This window comes from Sphaerodactylus townsendi, linkage group LG03 (assembly GCF_021028975.2).
Source record: "Sphaerodactylus townsendi isolate TG3544 linkage group LG03, MPM_Stown_v2.3, whole genome shotgun sequence".
Lineage (NCBI taxonomy): Eukaryota > Metazoa > Chordata > Lepidosauria > Squamata > Sphaerodactylidae > Sphaerodactylus > Sphaerodactylus townsendi.
The window spans coordinates 89,683,132-89,702,026 of NC_059427.1; positions in this window are offsets into that span (position 1 = coordinate 89,683,132).

Below are 18,895 nucleotides of genomic sequence, written 5' to 3' on the forward strand. Positions count from 1 at the left end.
TGAGACCATTATAAGGAAAGCTACCATGTGATGAAATCTTCAAACAGTCAGGCTATCAATACCCTCAGTGCTGACTTCAAGAACTTGGCCAGCCACCGCAAATTTAGGAATCTTCTTATTGACTCAGAGGCTTTAGTTGCCGAAAACTGGTGACTCTGGCCTGTTCTACCTTCTGTTTTTGAGTGGCTGATACAACAGTGAAATCCTAAGCATAGTTTTTTCTCCTTTTAAACCTGCTTCCAGTGGACTTAGAAGGGTATAACTATGTTTAACCATCAGTGTAAATTGAAAAAGTAGCTGAAATGGCTAGATTGAATTAATTCATTTGATAAATGATATGAATATTACTAAATCAAGTCTATTATTTCTTAATTTTATAAATATCCATACATCATACATTAATATAGGCCCTTATGGATCATTTTTCCAGTATTTGGTTTGTTAGCTCTATGATTATTCTTATAATTTTTGAATATGGGATTGGATCCTGTCATCTTTGCTGCCATTCCATCTTTGCTGACATCTCTCTTTATACCACATTTCCCACTGTCACATTTCTCCTCAAAATACTGTGAGATCTCAGGGGCTTGAACAAGTCAATTGCCTCATTCCCTCTGTGTTCCAACTAGCAATACACATCTGAGCTCAGCAACTTTTGATGCTATACTCACTGGAAAAGATGTTTTGTTTAATTTCAAAGGCATATTTTCTCCATATATGGGGAGTCCCACTGAGAATGTTTGTAGGTGGCAATATTTCTCAGCATTGATGGTAGGCACATAAGTATAATTCATGCTATTACTTGAAATAATAACTGGAAGTCTGCAAGACTGTAGCAAGGAAAGAGTAAAGATTTGGGTATTTCCAAATACACATGTAAATGCCCTTCTCCCCAATTTGATAAACTCTCAGGAGGCGAGTTGGCCAATTTTCTCTCTTCCTGTTTTGCTCTGTTTAATTGTCAAATTCTTTCAACCTTCTAGGATGCCCTGAGCATGCTCAGACTTCATCAGACTATTTTTTAATATTTTATTTTTCAATTGATTAATTTATGACATACTTTTTTCTGATGCTTGAGTAGCCACATAATAATGAAGTGGTTATCTCATAACAATGATCGATTCTACACAGCATAATTATACTAAATTACATTCAGTATTTAAAAATCCAGGTCTATTTTATCCCGGTTTCTCCCTTGGCATGGGTGCCCATTTCTGTGAAGGAATTGAGTTAAGACTGGGAGGAAATACTCCAATTTCTTTTGCACGAGTCCAGATTTTTTTTTGTTTTTACAAAGTAGATGCAGCATACATGCTCAAACATCCCCGGTGTGCTGCATTCTGACTGGCTCTTCCCCACCCCACCCCCTTCCAAAGGCAATGTTTCTGATTGACAGATCCACAGCAACCACAGGAAAACAAAGCAGGACACATACACCCCTTTTCTTTAGCTCTGGAAAGCAGCTGTGAGCAACACAGCAAGCACGTTGTGCTACACAAATTAAAAACTTTTGACCAATACTGGGCAGAGCACTATGTTCCATACACATTTAAAGGTGTGCCAGAAATGCTGATGAAAACCTGATGACACTTTTCTCACTGAAGTAACTGAGTGATATCATTACAGACAAGGAACTGGAATGCTCCCGTTCTGAAATGAGTCCTGCCTATCCTCTTATATATTTAGCTTTGCAATATGGGAAAGTAGCAAAAGACAAGCAACTACAAACCCTGAAACCAAGAGAACTATTCAAGGCTCTTGTAAAAGCTGGTGATTACAATGCTCTGAAAGTCATTCTTTCCAAAGCTAGAGTAACCAATTCTTTATCTATAGTCTGGCTCTTTCTGCACAACACATATATAACATCTTTGCTTTTCTTTTGTCTGCACAGAATGGACAAAAAAAAGTGTTTCCAGGGAAAGTGGGTCTTTTTTTCCACATCCCCCTCTCCGCTAGCTGACTGAAGCTTTCAGTGAATGACAGGTCTACCCATTGCTTCTTAGTTGGGAGATAGACCAGCCTTTCAAGCAGCTACGATTCACATATCATGATGTTGAAGCTAAGCAGACACCTCTCTCAAAACAAAACAAAAAGAAAGAAAAAAATGCCACGTTCACGGGATCACCGGGCAAACAAACTTTATTCATATACTTTCTACCATAAATTTGTGTGCAGATGAGTTTTTAGCAGAGGAAACCTCCATGGGAAACCTTCAGCAAATGGAGACAGGAATGGAGAATCTCTGAAGCAGCACACAATGGTGGGAGTGAGTGGCAAAATGAAAGTAAGTGCAAAGCAATGTGCAAAATGTGCAAAGCAATATGAGGAAGTGGGGATGAAGCTAGGTGGGCTGACTGTGGGCTGAGGGAAGAGGTCTGGGGCAAAGCTGTGCCCACTACCAAATCCCGCCACTCTGGCTAGGAAACAAAATTAAATTCATGCTAGAAGTAGTCTTGCTTGCCATGAGAATAGAAGGTGAAATCAGCACTTGATGAAATACATCCATAGAAAAAATCTTGCAGTGACACACATCTGCCCTCATCGCACAGCAGATGCCTTGTGCATAATCAGGGTTGGCAGCCCTAGTTGGCAGGGCCTAGTTGGCCCTGGAATCTTACAGTCATTCACTAAATGCTTCTTCTGACGCTTTTTCTAGTTGTGGTCATAGAGGGACCCATATTCAGTCCTCTTCCAGCTATTTTTGTTGAAATAATAGCATCAAAAACTTGTTGACAGAGGAATTTACTATGGGCCTCTGATAGCACTGCTGTTTTCTCCTTCTCGTCATTGTTAAATTTCTAGCAATTGTGTAGCTGAAGTCATCCAAAACAGTAGCCATCAGTATCTCCTGTGATAGTCAGTGCCCCCCAAGAGTTTTGAATGACATGAAGAAATACTGTGTTTCCATTCTCCTGAAATTTCTGACCAAAAACCTTTGGGCTAATTCACATTCTACCAAATCCAAATTAGAAACACATAATTGTTGCAAGAACTTTGGGTAAGATGTGCTTCTCCGGGAAATCAATCCATGGATGTGAGGAAACAACTTGGATCAGGGCTGTGTCCTGTGGAGAGACAGGTCTTAAGTTTTCCTACCTATCCCATTCCCAACATGAAATGACTCTGAAGAGCTACTGTTTGCCTCATAAGGGAACAGTAGGTGTACTGATAGTCCAGATGTAAATTCATACTGGGGCAAAAATAGCCTCCTGGAGCCTTTTCAGGTCAGCAAAACAACACTAGGATAAAGTCTTAAGCCCCTTCTCTTCACAGCTGTGGACCCAATACAAATCAGGCTCACACATGTCTGGGGAATGAATTCCCAGAACAGAACCACTGGCAAATGGCTTTGACAGCCCACATGTCCATCTCACTAACTTAGTGAATGATTAACTGGCCACAGTATGTGCTTCTAAATGTTGTGGAAGATGGTGGGGAAAATCACTTTCTGTACCTTTTACACAGTGGTGGGATTCAAATAATTTAACAACCGGTTCTGGTGGTGGAATTCAAATAATTTAACAACTGGTTGTTTACAAGCATCATTTTAACGACCGAAGTGGTGTGAACCTGCTGAATCCCACCACTGCTTTTACAAAATTTTAGAAATTCACATCATGTTTCCTTATAGAATAACTGAGCTAGAGACAATAAGAAGCACTGAATCTCACTTCTCACCCTTCCTCCTGTACTCCTTGAGAAAGGGAAACATTCACTAATACTGCAAAATATTATGTTCATTGATGAATGGATTATTTTTAAAAGTAACTGTTCCAGAAGCATTGTTACAAAACCAAACATCCAACCTCCCCCTCCATTTATTTATTTGTTTTGTATTCAGAATACCTGTGCTTTCACTGCATAGAATTCATTGCACAACCTTGCTGGCATAACTATCAGAATGGGGACTGTGTAGCTAGTAGCTACTGAATTATTCTGTTCACCTGCAACAATATATTTTTCTTTCTAAAGCAAGACTTCCGCTAGAATCTTGAGCATATGGTATATATTTTGTACTTACCTCAGTTGTATGCAACTTGGCACACAATTTTGATGAGCACACACAGCAGAGTAAATGGTGTGTACAAATAGCAAACCAAACGACTGTTTAGCAGTCTGCATATTGAGGGATGTTAGCCATGCTATCTGGTCATCACAATTGTTCAATCATGTTACTGGTTTAATAGTTAGCAAACAGCTACATGGCCGGACACTTTCCTGATGAACTGGAAAAGCAATTTCAACTTCCCACAACATGAAAACTTCATGTGTAGATGCATGTGTTAGGAATGGTTGCCAACTGAGGGATTGGTAATTTCTTGAAGTCTGGGGAACCTGGCGAGGGCAGGATTTGGGGAATGCTGTACAGTCCATAGCCAGTCTATCACCCAGTCTCAAACATTCTATTCTTGAGCAAGGTAATTAAATAGTTGATGGCTGGAGAACTTCAGTCAGTCATGGATGAAGTAGATTGCTTAGATCTTTTGCACTCTGGTTTGAAGTCTGTTTATGGGACTGAAATAGCTGTGGTAGCCTGGTGTATGACCTGTACTAGGAGATAGATAAAGAGAGAGTACAGATTCTCCTAAATCTTTCAGTAGCTTTTGATATCATTGATCATGGTAACTTTCTGGGCAGCCTTCCTTGACTGTACCTGGGAGGCATCATTTTGCTTGTTAGTTTTCAGAGGGTTAGATTTCAGAAGGTGGTGCTGGGGAATTTCTAATCAGCTCTTTGAAATATGGCCTGTGGGGTCTCACAATGGTCACTTATTCTTTTTGACATCTACCATTGGGTAGGTCATCTAAAGATTTGAGCTGGGGGTCACAACATGCAGATGACATTCAACTCTGTCTCATGCTTCCAGTTGATCCCAGGGAGGCTGTAGAGACTCTGAACCAGTACTCGGAGGTAGTTTTGAAGGGGATGTGGGCTAATAAACTAAAGCTTGCCCTAACCCGGCCAGATGCAATGTGTTTCCATCGGCAATAGAGGAGGGGCAACTACTCTCTATCCCATCCAATGAAAGATTTTGTCCACACTGTCTGAACCAAGTAGAAACCTTAAATCACATGATTTTCTTCTGTCCAAAGTATTCAAACATCAGATATTTATTACTACAGTCCACATACCACAAAGCACTAACTTGTCCAGCTGACTTGCAAATGAACTTCCTTCTCAACAGCAAGAAACAGGAGACACTGGAAAAGACGGCTGAATTTCTCCTGCAAGTGATTGCTGTACGGAATCAAGGATAACAGAAAGGAACATGACCTGCTTATATTACTGCATTATTTTATTTATTCTTTACTTTGTATACCTAATGAAGGTTATTGATGATGATGAGCTAAAGCTTAATTCTGAAAAGACAAAAGTGCAATAGTAAGGGGAACGTCTGATCCTGGACTTGAGGTGTCACCCTTTAAGGGAGCGGTCTATATTTTGGGGTTGTACCCAGGCCTACTGCTTCATAAGAAGAAAGATGTAGAAAAGGTGTTCTACTGTGCAGGGAGGGAAAGAAAAATGATCCCTTTCCAACCTCCCAGTATTGCCATTTTTCCAATATAGAAATTTATGCTAATATGTAATCATTCTCATATCTTTGTAACATGTTTTTCCCTCACGTAGGCTGAAATCATCAAGCAATGTAAAACAGAAAACAAGAAAACAAAAGAGGGAGAGAGAACGCAAAATAGTGCCTTTCATTCTCATCACTACCTTGCCCCCCCCCCGCCCTTATCTTCTTGGTTAATTGTTTGCGCCCTCCTATGCCAGAAAAAACTGCTTGAAACGTATGCATCCTTGTTTAGAAGCTGCATCTTCAATTACATGTAATTACTTTTTGAGACTGCTGCAAATTGCTGGTGACATGTAGCTAAATTTAATTAGTCTCTTCTGCTGATACCAAAGGTGAAGGGCAAAAACGTGGTTAAATTAAAAAGGTGGGGAAAATGTTAGGAGGAGGTGCTGAGTCAGGGGAAGTGGGCATTGTGGGAATCAGCAAAGAGAATGGAGAGCAGAGGTTGAAAATCAGCAAGCAAGGGACCCACAAGGGCTTGCAAGACGCATCTCATTCCCCTGTCCCCCACCATTTCTTCTTTCCCTTCCTTGAAAGTGCCCATAGCTTTCTTACCACCACCCAGCCAACCTACCATTATCTTCCCCCCATCTTCAGTTCTCTCTTCTACCCTCCCCCTGGCATTCTGTACCCTGAAAAACTATGGCCTGGTTGTCCTGTACCAGCTGCAAGACTAGACCCACTTGCACTGTGAGTAATTTGCATGGACTTGTGGGGGGGGGGGACATTATTAACCCCTACTTTGGTTCTAAGTAACACAAGTTTAACCTGCAACCTAGACAACTTGAGGTATATTTATTGATTGCATCTTTCATCTCCCTATAGAGCAGTGGTTCTCAACCTTCCTAATGCCGTGACCCTTTAATACAGTTCCTCATGTTGTGGTGACCCCCAACCCTAACATTTATCCATTTTACAGATGGAGAGCACTGATGCAGAGAGTCTTAGGCGCCCCCTGTGAAAGGGTCGTTCGACCCCCAAAGGGGTCCTGAACCCCAGGTTGAGAACCACTGCTGTAGAGTCATCACTATAGTCTATTTAAAACAGGTATTTTGTATACAATTAAGAAGTCATATCTATTACTCTTAATGTTTCTCCCGGTGGTATGAATGTCTCCACAGCAGAATGGAACAGCAATAGGATATTATAACGCTGATGGGCTATGAAGCTAGTGGAGTAAATAGCACAAATACACATTGAAATAACTAAGTTATGTATTTTCACCAATTCAGCCTTTTTCTTGAGACTCCCATATCCTGGGTAGATCAGCTATTTTTGTTTCCAGAGCTATAACAGAAGGAAAGAATGAGATGGAGAAATGTGCACCTGGGCAATCTCTTCTTCTTGGCTTTGGCTTAGTAACTGAATGCATCATGATTCTTGGAAAGACGGAGAGCAAACAGGAAAGTAATTTTTTTTAAAGGGCTAATTAGAAAGGTTCAGCTACAATTATCACCTCATCTGATGCATAACTTACAGAACAATCAATAAACTAGGGATCTTTTATCTACGTATATGGAGGATTTATCCCAGAAAAAGTAATGGTGGTCAAGGAGTGAAACTAAAGGAAGTCTTTATTCACTTATAATCAATTCCATAACTATCGAACCACAAATAACCTACAAATGAACCACAATAACCTGCTCTCTCTGTCCCTAATACATATTCACATGCACACCATGAGGATGGAATAAGAATAAGGGATGAGACTAGGAGAGAGAAGAATGGGTGTTCAGAGGGACAATGGTATTTGACCCATAGTATATTAAATGCTGAGAACTGCGGGGCATCTGTGTAGCAGCAGTCCAAGATGGCAGAGTATTGAGAGGAGAGAGGAGCCTGCAAAGTGGTTGTAGGAATATCCAGGTGGTGGGAGAACCTGGCATACATTTCACTGACCTGGGCTGGTCCTTGTAAGGGGAACAGTCCCTAACTTGGCATGGGAATCCACTTTTCCAGAATCAGGATTGATCCAAGAAACATAGTTTGAATTTGATTGAGCAGTTTGAAAGTAACTGCTGTCCAAATCTGACAGAAAGATTTAAAAAGTAACTCCTGACATTCCAAGGTGGGGCAATCAGTGGATGGGTTTAGCATATTAACTAAAAAAAATAGGTATGAAATGATGATAAACTGACTTCTTGATGGCTTATCCCGGGTAAAGTAAAGGTAAAGTTTCCCCTTCAGTCGTGTTCGACCCTGGGGTACCACTGCGAGCAGTGATTTCATAGGCAAGCCATTTTTGTGGGGTAGTTTGCCAATGCTTTCCCCAGCTATTCTTTACCCCCTAGCTATGTGCTAGGCTAGGTACTCATTTACCGACCAAGGAATGGATGGATGGCTGAGTTGACCATGAGCCAGCTGCCAGGATATCTGACCCACAGGGGGCTCGAACTCCTGACAGTGTGAGTGGAAGTGCAAGCACTTAACCACTACACCACGCAGCTCCCATATCCTGGGTAGATCAGATGTTAGATGTTTTGCACAATGGTTGGATCAGAGGTGATACCTAAGGATTGCCCATTAACTGGAAGTGGTTCATGTTGCTTTGATTAAGCATTCCTTGAAGCATTGGTATGCTTGCATTATGCATGCCTTGTAGCTTGGGGTATGTAAATGCCAGTGAAATCCTGCCTCTGTGATAAAGTGTGCTTTGGTCATGACAGACCAGGTGTGCTTTCTTGGACTTACCCTAGGTATCCCCAATGCAATTTAGATGTTAAGGGGGTGTCCTTCAAACTGGGATCAGATTGGGGAGGGGTCTCTGCAAGAAGGGAGGACATGGGTCTCATGTTAACACTTGTTAGTGAAGATACTAGTTTTACCAGTAATTTTATCAGTAATGGAATCCTTTTTAACACTCATAGGTCATACATGCAAGACAGAACTTATCAGTTCTCCCCTCTGTTCCATTGCCTTGTCCCAACTTTTTTTTCCTACTCCAGCCAGTGTCATCATCATCAAATCAATCATGCTAAATAGCATATTGGGCAACAAGTGCTCCCCAGCAGTTCATTTAGGGCAATAGTTGGTGAGCACCAGATCTTGTTCATTCTCCAAAAAATGGCTGCTGCCTTCCCAAATGCAGCACCTGACATCTGCCTCTGCATCTCCATTCTGGGAGATCACACTGCCCAAGCAGGTGAATCTCTCAACTTTCTCTAGCTGCTGTGATCCAATGATGATTCCCTGTGTTTGTAATGTGGAGCTTACATGATCTTTGATTTATCAGTGCTTATCACGAGACCAATTTTGCCTGCTTCTCTATCCAAATCAGTCATCACACACTGCAGCTTTGGCTCATCTTCCTTGAGCAGAGCGATGTCATCAGCAAAATCCAAGTCGCCCAGGCGGTCTTGGTCAGGCCAGTGTATGCCATTGCCACAGCATGTTCCAGTTCTTTGCAAGATGTAGTCAAGGGGAATAAAGAAGAGAATTGGAGACAGAATGCACCCTTGTCTGACCCCAGTGGTGATTTCAAGGAAGTCTGTGCAGCCATTATCTGTCTTGATGCAACAGCTGGATTGTAGGTGCACATTTTTGAAGATGATGATGAAGGCTGCTGGTATTCTGTACAAACGCAGGATCTACCAGAGGGACTCATGGTGAATGCTGTCAGAAGCTTTCTTGAAGTTGATGAAGTGGAATGAGCATTCTAGACAGGCCACTGACTTCCTTCTTCATATTCTTTCACTGATGCAATGCAGATCTTCTCTGGTATCATCTTCAACCTCGGATGACTGCATTGCTAAATTTGAGAATCTGACCCAATCATTGGCTAGGGCCCTTGCAACCCCTATCAAAGCTTATGCTTCCTCTAAGGCAACATCAGATCTTAATTTCACTGTGGAATGCAAGGCAACTCAAAAAACTTACGAGAAAGCTATTTTTTGTCTATAGGCACCAGGGTGCTGCTAATTTGCCCAAGGAATATTTTATACTCAAGAGCCACCTATCTTTGCTCCTATGTGAGAATCTCTGCAGGCAAAATAGTATAAAGTGGAGCACTCTCATTCAAGCAGCCCAATCTAACAATTCCAAAGGCTTTTGGCACCTAGTCACTAATGGAATGCATACATCTGTTCCTCCTATCTCCAACATTGGTCGATTCCCCACTGACAATTAATCGCATGGTAATTATGCAAAAAAACAAAATTATGCAAAAAAAACAAGGTTTCAGGCATGCCTCCCCACTCCTTGAGCGACAAAGGGGGTTTCTTCCCGTTTCTGGTGCTCATTCCCCCCCTTATTCCACGTTTTTGCAGTACCTGCTTGGAAGTACAACTTTTTATTTTATGCAGTTCCAAGGCGAAGGTGGTGGCAGTGGAAGGGTCCTTGAGTCCTTGTAAACGGTTTCTTTGGTATGGTCTTTCTTACATTTTGGAGCTTGAGTTTGATTTCTGCTCTGACTGGATAATAGTCGTATCCAACACCAGCCTTTCTGTAGACCCTTGCATCACGCATTGCTGATGCCACTTCTGGCTGATACCAATGAAGTTGATTTCATTAAAGGTTTGCCTGTCTAGTGACCGCCAAGTCTTCTTGTGGATCCTCTGATGTTGGAAATATGTGTTCCAAACACACAACCCATTGTGTTCACAGAACGACAGCTATCATCATGTTCACAGAACGACAGCAATCACTCGCCGCTGTCACTGAGCTGTGTAGAGGATGTGTGGGCTTCAATCACATTCTCAAATCCTTGTTGGCTGCCACCTAATTGGGCATTGAAATCACCAATCAGGAGCTTTAGGTCATAATTTGGGATGTTAGCACAGATGTCTTGGAGCTGTCCATAAAATTCATTCTTTATTGCATCATCTGTACTGTGCATTGGTGCATAGGCCTGTACAACAGTTGCTTTGGCATGTCCATGAGTAAAAAGGTTGTGATGATCTGGTTGTTGATGGGTTGCCAACTGATGACTGCTTTTTCAGCTCATTTGCTCAGGATAAGGCCAATCTTCATGGCCTGCATACAAGATGGTCTTGCCATTGCTGTTGATCCAGCCATTTGTTGTCCACCTCCCTGACACCTAGAATGACCAGCCAGTAATCGACAAATACTCATAGGAGTTGGGCAAGTTGTCCACTTTGGTATAGGGTTCGTACATTCCATGTTTCAACTCTTGTAATGTTTTTGGCGGAGAAGATCATTTTATTTATTTATTTATTTATATTTAATTTGTAGATTGCCCTCCCCCGAGGGGCTCAGAGCAGCGCTGATATTTCTGATATCAGGTGCCGCTTTGCTCTGACACCATCATATTATGTGAAGCCGAACTCCTACCTGGTTTACCAGATAGCTTGAAGTTTTTGTTGTTGTTTCCATCGCAATTGGGGTTTTATGAGGTTGCTAGCCGACACTCAACGCTTCTCCTTTCGCATTCGGGCTTGGGACTGACAGTGGCAGAGTTCCAGCCAGTGTAGAAATGTAAAAATTTCCTTTTTTGGATACAAATTTGTCAGTGTTGCCACAAGCATCTTGATGGCATTGTCTTGCACAATTCCCAAGGCTCCTATACAGCACCATAGCTCGACACAAGCATTGCTTACTAACAAATGAACTTGGATTTATAATAAACTTGATGACGCTTAACTGATAAGTCAATTATCTCAGACACTCAACAAGGATCCAAAGACAGATGTTTGAGTATGCAGAAGTCTGTCCTGTGGTTGCAAACTACAGATACAATTACAGCCTTCACTTTTATTCCTGCTCATAAATGTTAAATGCAACTCAATCTGCATTTGAAATTCATTTATTCCCATTTATTCTCATATCACTGAAGCCAAAATGGACTTACAAAGTTGTCATCCTGGTAATTGCTCCCCTGATGAGTATATAGATATGAACAGAAACATTTGTTAAACCTGATTAACATTCCTCTTAGACCCATAAAAAGAAACACAACCGTTATATCACAGACACTGGCAGTCTACCAAAGAGGCAACTTGGTATTCACTACAGAAATAGATATTCTCAGAACCAGCTTAGGTTCTCCAAAACAGCCCAAAACTAAGAAAGCCTTTTCTGCCGCACCAACCCAATGTAAGTGTCCAAGGTTGGCCTAACAGCAGAGTGCTAATATTCTTCTACTAATTCGTGTTGCATGTTACAAAAAAATCTGCACAGAAGGCACTTTTTGTATATATGTAAGCATATGTATATTTAATATATGATAAACATATCTTTACATTTTTGAGTTGCCATTAAGTCTCCATTTTGTGAGCACTATCTACACAGGCCTACCTTTGAGAGTGACCTGGAAATTAAGATTGGTCCAGAATGCAGCAGATTGTTCCAGAATATGTAACACCAGTGTTACACTAGCTGCACTGGTTACTGGTCGAGTTTCAGATCATGTTCAAAGTGTTGGTATTAACCTTTAAGGCTTTGAGTGGTCTGAAGCCCTCATATCTTCAGAACTGCATCTCCCCATACTGCCCTCAAAGGACCTTTTGATGGTTCAATGGTAATCTGCTGGTGGTTCCCAGCTGGTAGGACATCCTTTCTGGCCCTGGCTCCAGTCTAGTGGAATTCTCTGTCAGCTGACACTAGGGCCCTACAGAAAATTAATTTCAGACCATCGACAACACAAAAATGGAAGTAATCCAGGAGGGGGCAGGGCTTATTTGGACCACAGGAGCCTGAGGACTCCTCAGATGATGAATTAGACACTGGCCTCACACTCTTTCCTCAGCCAGTAGCAGAAGCACCAGAAGAGGATGAGACAGTTCGTGCAGGACTAGACTCAGAACTGCAGCCAGGCACAAGTACAGAAGCCCCTCAGGCCCCCAGCACCAGACTAGATGCAGGGAACCTGACACAGTCATGTTTTTCCCCCCACTTCTCCTGAGCCCCATGAGCAGCACAGGAGAAGGCTGCACAGTGACTTGCATGAGAGGAGATGCAGCACTCACTTAGCTGCTCAGCATCGGTCATGCCTCAGCTATGGGCCACTCCCCACTTACCTCGTCTGAGTGCAACCCCGCAGCGACCCCTCGTAGAAAAGCCTCCGTGGCTTTTGACAACGGAGACATTTGTTCCCCACTCATTTTCCATTCAGGAAATAGCGTGGGGTTCCACATCAAGAGTCAAAGAGGCAATCGAGCGTTCTGATTGGCTGGCACGCGTGTGCATCATTTACACGTGGGAGTTGCAGCCAGCCGAAGGCGGGGCTCCATTTTGATTGGCTGACCTGAAAAGTTCGTTTGGATAAGCTGAACGCATTGTTTTGAGACGTCTGCACATGCTGACGAGACTACCTGTTGCAAATTGCTTGGGCAGAAAAATGAAAGTAAAAATCTGTTTCGGTTTACACCGCTGACAACCCTGTGCTCAGCGGCACTTTGCCAAGCTGCAAAACAGTGGAGCGCGAGCAAAAAAGAGCAAAAAAGAGCAATGTTGGCACGTCTTGTTGTGCACACGTCTCAATTTCCGAGCACTTTCTGACGGGGACACCCTCCCTAAACAAAATGGCGGCTCCTGTTTCCTGATTGGCTGGAAGCTGCGCGTCAGAGCGAATCAGCCGCGCGTAAACAGCCGAGGTTCCCCACCCCTAGAGGCACCCTCGCGGGGTTTTTGAAAATGTTGCTTACTTTCTTTTCAGAGGGACCCTGAATTTGCAGCCCGCGACAAGGAGGGTGGGAGAGCGGCAAATTAAGGGCAACGCTGCGCCAGTGAAGCTGGTGGCGTGAGGGAACGTCCATCCCTCCCTCGAGTGTCTTTTAGAAAGGAGAGGTGACCAGCCCATGACGCATATGGTGAGTGGGGAGTGGCCCTATGACAAGGCTTGCTTGCAGGATCAGGTCTGATACACAAGCCAGGTGCACAGCATCTCTGGCTGCCAGGTGAGCAGCTTGCTTAAAAGAGACTGAGAGAAGAGCTGCTGAGTGATAGCAACATCTCTACTACATTCAGGTTCCACTGTATTGGATGCTGAATCTCCCAAACCAACCTTGGTTTGCGCTTCAGCTTCAACTTGCCATCTCCTGACCTGACGGTAGCTTGTGCACCTGCTTGCTGTCTCACCCTGTTTAGCTTAGACCAGAGGCGTAGCTACCATGGGGACATCCGGGGACAAGCGCCCCGGGCGCCACCTTGTGGTGGGCGGAAAAATTGCAGGTTCGTTAGTGGCTTTTTCTATTTTCCAGGGTTTTTTCCATTTTTGGCCTGCAGGGGGCACAGCTTTTAGGCTAGCAGCACCAAAATTGCAAACTATTGTCAGGTGACTCTCCTGATGATACCAGCCAAGTTTGGTGCAGTTTGAGCTTCAGGGGGTCCAAAGGCTATGGACCCCAAGATGGGTGACGACCCATACTCCATTGTTTCCAATGGGAGCTAATAGTAAATGGGGCTACCATTTTGAGGGTCCATAACTTTGGATCCCCTGAATCAAACTTCACTAAACCTTGGTGGTACCATAAGGATAGTCTCCTGCTGATACCACCCAGGTTTGGTGAAGGCTGGTTCAGGGGGTCCAAAGTTATGGACCCCCCCCCAAAGAGGTGCTCCATCCCCCATTCAATGGGAGCTAATGGGTAGATGGGGCTACCCTTTTGAGGGGTCCATAACTTTGGGCTTCCCCTGAACCAAACTTCACTAAACCTGGGTGGTTTTAATCAGAAGAGTCTTCTGAAGATAGCCTAAAAGTTTGGTACTGTTAGCTTAAACATTGCTTCCCTGAGCCAGGCACCCTCAAATTTTCCCCGGGTTCTCTCTTTAAATCCACCTCCTTTGGGTGGATTTAAAGGGAGAATCTGAGCTCTAGATTAAAAAAACATTGAGAAGTATTTGAGAGGCTTTCCAAAAACCAGATTCAACTGGTGGTTGTGAAGGAAGTTTTACAGGCTGTGTAGCAGAGTTGGTCTGATAGATCTTGTTCCCTAACGTTTTAGCCTGAGATCTGTGGCTGGCATCTTCAGAGGAGTTACATCACAGAGAGAAGTCTGTTGAAATATTATAGAGAAGAGGCTGTACACAGTGTATAATAGACTTCTCTCTGTGATACACCTCTGAAAATACCAGCCACAGATGCCAGGTGAAAACATTAGAGGCTAAGATATACCTGGAAACCGACCACTACTACAAGCTACTAATAACCAACATTGAAAATGATGCTGTTTGGGGTGGGGAATCTACCCTGAAACAGCATCACTTTCAATGTTGTTTAAACTAGGGAGCCCAGAGTATCCCCTTAAGGTGGATTTAAAAGGAGAATCTGGGCTCTGTAGTTTAAACAACATTAACAGTGATGCTGTTTCAGGGTGGATTCCCCGTCTTCAAAAAATAGCATCACTTTCAATGTTGTTTAAACTAGGGAGCCCTGGGTGTGTTCAGATTTGTGTGTTGGGCCATGTTCTATAATGCGATGGTGACTTTGAGATGACCTGGTGCAAAAAATGTTGTTTGGTCGTGGTGGGGGAGGAATGCTGCCCAAATGGGGGGGGGGGGGCGCAAAACTCAGATTTTGCCCCGGGCTCCATTTACCCTAGCTACACCCCTGGCTTAGACAGCTATGAGTTTGGAGAGTTGGGGCTGACTCGGGCTATGTTCTGACCTTGGAGTATGTGTGCTCTTGATAGCTGGGCATAAATGTGCAAAGGTGGCTCACAGGTTTCATCCTTGACCTATTTAGTCTTCAGACCATTAACCATAATACCAATAATTAGAGTACTAATAATTAGATAACTAACCAAATGTGAGAACCCTAGTTTTACAGGTTCTCAGTACAGAGTTGCCACTTAGCTATTCTTTCACTGCAGCAAATGCAAATAAATGCCTACTTTCTGTCAGTCATGGACACATCAGAAACTTATGACTGGCAAAGAAAGAACTAAAAAAAACCCCACACAAAACTTAAGCTAGTTTAACTGTAACCAAATGGCAAACTAACATTTAGGTTTCATGGTACAATTATAAAATTTTGCCCCAAATAAAAAGGGTTCATTACAATATTTAAAGACAAGATCTGAAAACTTTGAAGGATAAGCTATACCAGTCATACATTATGAAAACCTTCATAATCTATTCCTTAGATGCTACATTCCCTGGAACACCTTCTGGAGCACCTTCCCTATGAGGAGAGGCTGCAGCGTTTGGGACTCTTTAGTTTGGAGAGGAGGCGGCTGAGGGGGGATATGATTGAAGTCTATAAAATTATGCATGGGGTAGAAAATGTTGACAGAGAGAAATTTTTGGTGTGCCACTGGTGGGCCACTGCGAGTAGCAGAGAGCTGGACTAGATGGACTTTGGTCTGATCCAGCTGGCTTGTTCTTATGTTCTTATGTTCCCATATACTACTTCTTGTTGTTGCTTGGTCTTTCAAGTTGCAGGGAAATTTAGATGTATTAGGTTTGTATGAATTTTAATGAGTTTTATAATTTGGATAAAGTTTTAATGGGTTTTATAAATTTTAAATGAGTTTTATTGGTATATTGTTATATATTGACTTTGTTTTTAGGTTATTGGTATTTTATCATTTTAATCTTATGCTATAACCCACCCTGAGACCATCAGGTATAGAGCCGGATAAAATATATTTTAAAGCAACCAATAATGACTGGGTTCAGCATTTGGAACTCTGGAAGTATTCCCTAGACCTACACATCAAATGAACTCTGCTTATTTGACATGGCATAGGAGAATGCTCTTGAAACACAAGGGTAACAAAGAAGTGCCCATGTAGGTGGAATCTGTTATCTGGTGCTGTTTTGTTTGGTATGATTACTTCAAGTAGCAGATTTTGAAGGATAAACCTAATGATGGCCACTGGAAAGACAGTTTAATTAACAGTTTCCGTGTAATCAAAAGTAATGATCAATATAAAGACTGTTCACTGCAAATGGATGCTGGATTTCAGGAATCAATATTAAGACACAATCTCTCTCGCATGTGCTTATTAGCAAATAAGGAGTACTTAATTGTTTGATGGGATTAATACCATTAGGAACAAATGTAAGTGTGCCCACCAGGTGTAGATAAACTAAAACTTCAGGACCCTTACAATTTAATTTATTTATTTTACATTATTTCAGACTGACATTTCCGACTGCTTCCCTGCTCGATTAGGTTTCCAAACAACTTACAACTGTTTATTAAAACACTGCCATTCTAAACAGCAATATACAGCAAAACTATCAAGCTCTAGAAATTCCTGGATGACATGGAGGAATTGGATCCCTTCCAATCCAGTTTCCAGCTGACCATGAGACAGAGAAGGTTTTGGTGGCCATTGTGGATGAACTCCAACTCCAGGTAGATCGAGGTGGTTTGGCACTGCTGGTGTTGTTAAATCTCACCGCAACGTCCGACACAGTAGACCACGACTTTATGGTCCACCGCCTTGCCAAGATCAGAGTTTGTGAGACAGTCTTGAATTGGCTGTCCTCGTTTCTCTGTGACCAGGGATGGCAGGTACCATCAGGGGGAGAGAACTCCAAATGATGCCCCATGATCTGTGGGGTGCAGCAAGAGGCGATCCTCTCCCCGATGCTTTTTAACATCTGCCTGTGCCCCCTGGCTGGATTAGTTTGGAGTTTCGGGCTGCGGTGTTATCAATATGTGGATGACACCCAGTTCGTGTTCCTGATGGCATCCGGTTTCTGCCCTGGGGGCTCTCCAGTGTTGTTTAGAGGCTGTGGCTGGTTGGTTGAGTGAGAGCCGACTGAAGCTGAATCCAGCGAAGATGGAGATTCTGTGCGTGGGTCGGGGGGAGAGGCCAGCTGACTTGCCTGCCTACGCTTGACGGTGAGGTCTTGCCATTGGTCTCATCAGTCAAAAGCCAGGGGATGACCTTGGACTCAGCCTTGTTGTAGAGGCCCAGGTTGCCCAAACTACCCAGATGGCTTTTTATTATTTGCGTCAAGCATGGGAACTGGCTCCATACCTCTCCCGTTCTGACCTGGCCACAGTAATCCACAGAATGGTCACCTCCAGATTGGATTATTGTAACTCACTTTATGCTGGCCTTCTTTGTCTGTGTCCTAGAAACTAAAGCTCGTTCAGCACACGCCAGCCAGACTCCTTTCTGGAGCATCAAGTGGAGACTAGATTACTCCAGACCTGTACTAACTCCATTGGCTGCCAATCCAAGTTCCGGATCATATTCAAAGTGTTGGTGTTAACATTTAAGGCTGTGAGCAATCTTGGACCTGCATATCTATGGGACCACCTCTCCCAGTATTGCCCCATTAGGCCCCTCCATTGGTCAGAGGGGAATCTGCTGGAGATCCCTGGCCTGAAGGAGGTTCAGCTGACTTCTATGAGGGCCAGGGCCTTCTCAGCCCTGGCCCCTGCCTGGTGGAATAAGCTCCCCAGTGAGATCAGGGCCCTGTGGGATTTGAATGAGTTCCACAGGGCCTGTAAGATGGAGCTTTTCCACCAGGCATATCCATTGAGCCAGCCAGCCTGATCACTATTATCATTGGCCTCCTGTGGGCACAGTGGGGTGTGGGTTTTCTTGCCATCTGAGTTGCTTTTACTGTTTATGATTGTTTTTACTATTGTTTTATTATTGTTATTGACTTTTGTTGTTGTTCGCTGCCCTGAGCCCTGTTGGGGAGGGCAGGGTATGTAGAAATAAATAAATAAATAAATAAATAAATAAATAAATAAATAAATAATGTGAAATCAGAAGAACAACTGCAAACCATAAAACATGGTTTTCTTAACATTTAACAAATACAAATTTCCCCACCCCCACAGCCCACAAATGAATGTGTTGCACATGACAGAATTAACCAGTTATCCTTTCCTTCCTATTCACTAGCCAACCTACCTTTATTTCTCTCTATCTTCAGTTTTCCACCCTACTCTACCCCAACCCTGACACCTCTACCAAGCAAAACTGGCCCAGTTGCACAGGGCCAGTTGCCAGGTTGATCACAATGGGGAACCTTCACGAACTTGAGAAGGTCTTCCATTTTCCTATCTCCATTTCCCCCACACTTCTTCCTTGGGAAAGGGCTCCTCTGCCTGCCCCCCTCCCCTGCGTCCCCTTCAATGAGAGAGAGAGGAACAGGAAGTTTGTCTGCCCCCTGTTCCTCCCTCCCAAATGTGGGATAGAAAGAGGAAGAGGCAGCTTGTATAACCAATTGGCTGGGTGCTGCATTTCTAGATTCAGAAAGACCTTGGGCAGACCAGGCACTGCCTCCCTCATCTTGGCTGAGCCAAGTGGGTACTACCACACCTCATATGAGCTCATCCTGGTGCCTCACCTCATCTCACCTCATATGGAGCTTGGCTAGGTGCTGCCTTCTGTCTTAAGCCTGAGTTCAATCCACCTAAGCCCTGCACAAGGTGGGAGAGCTAAT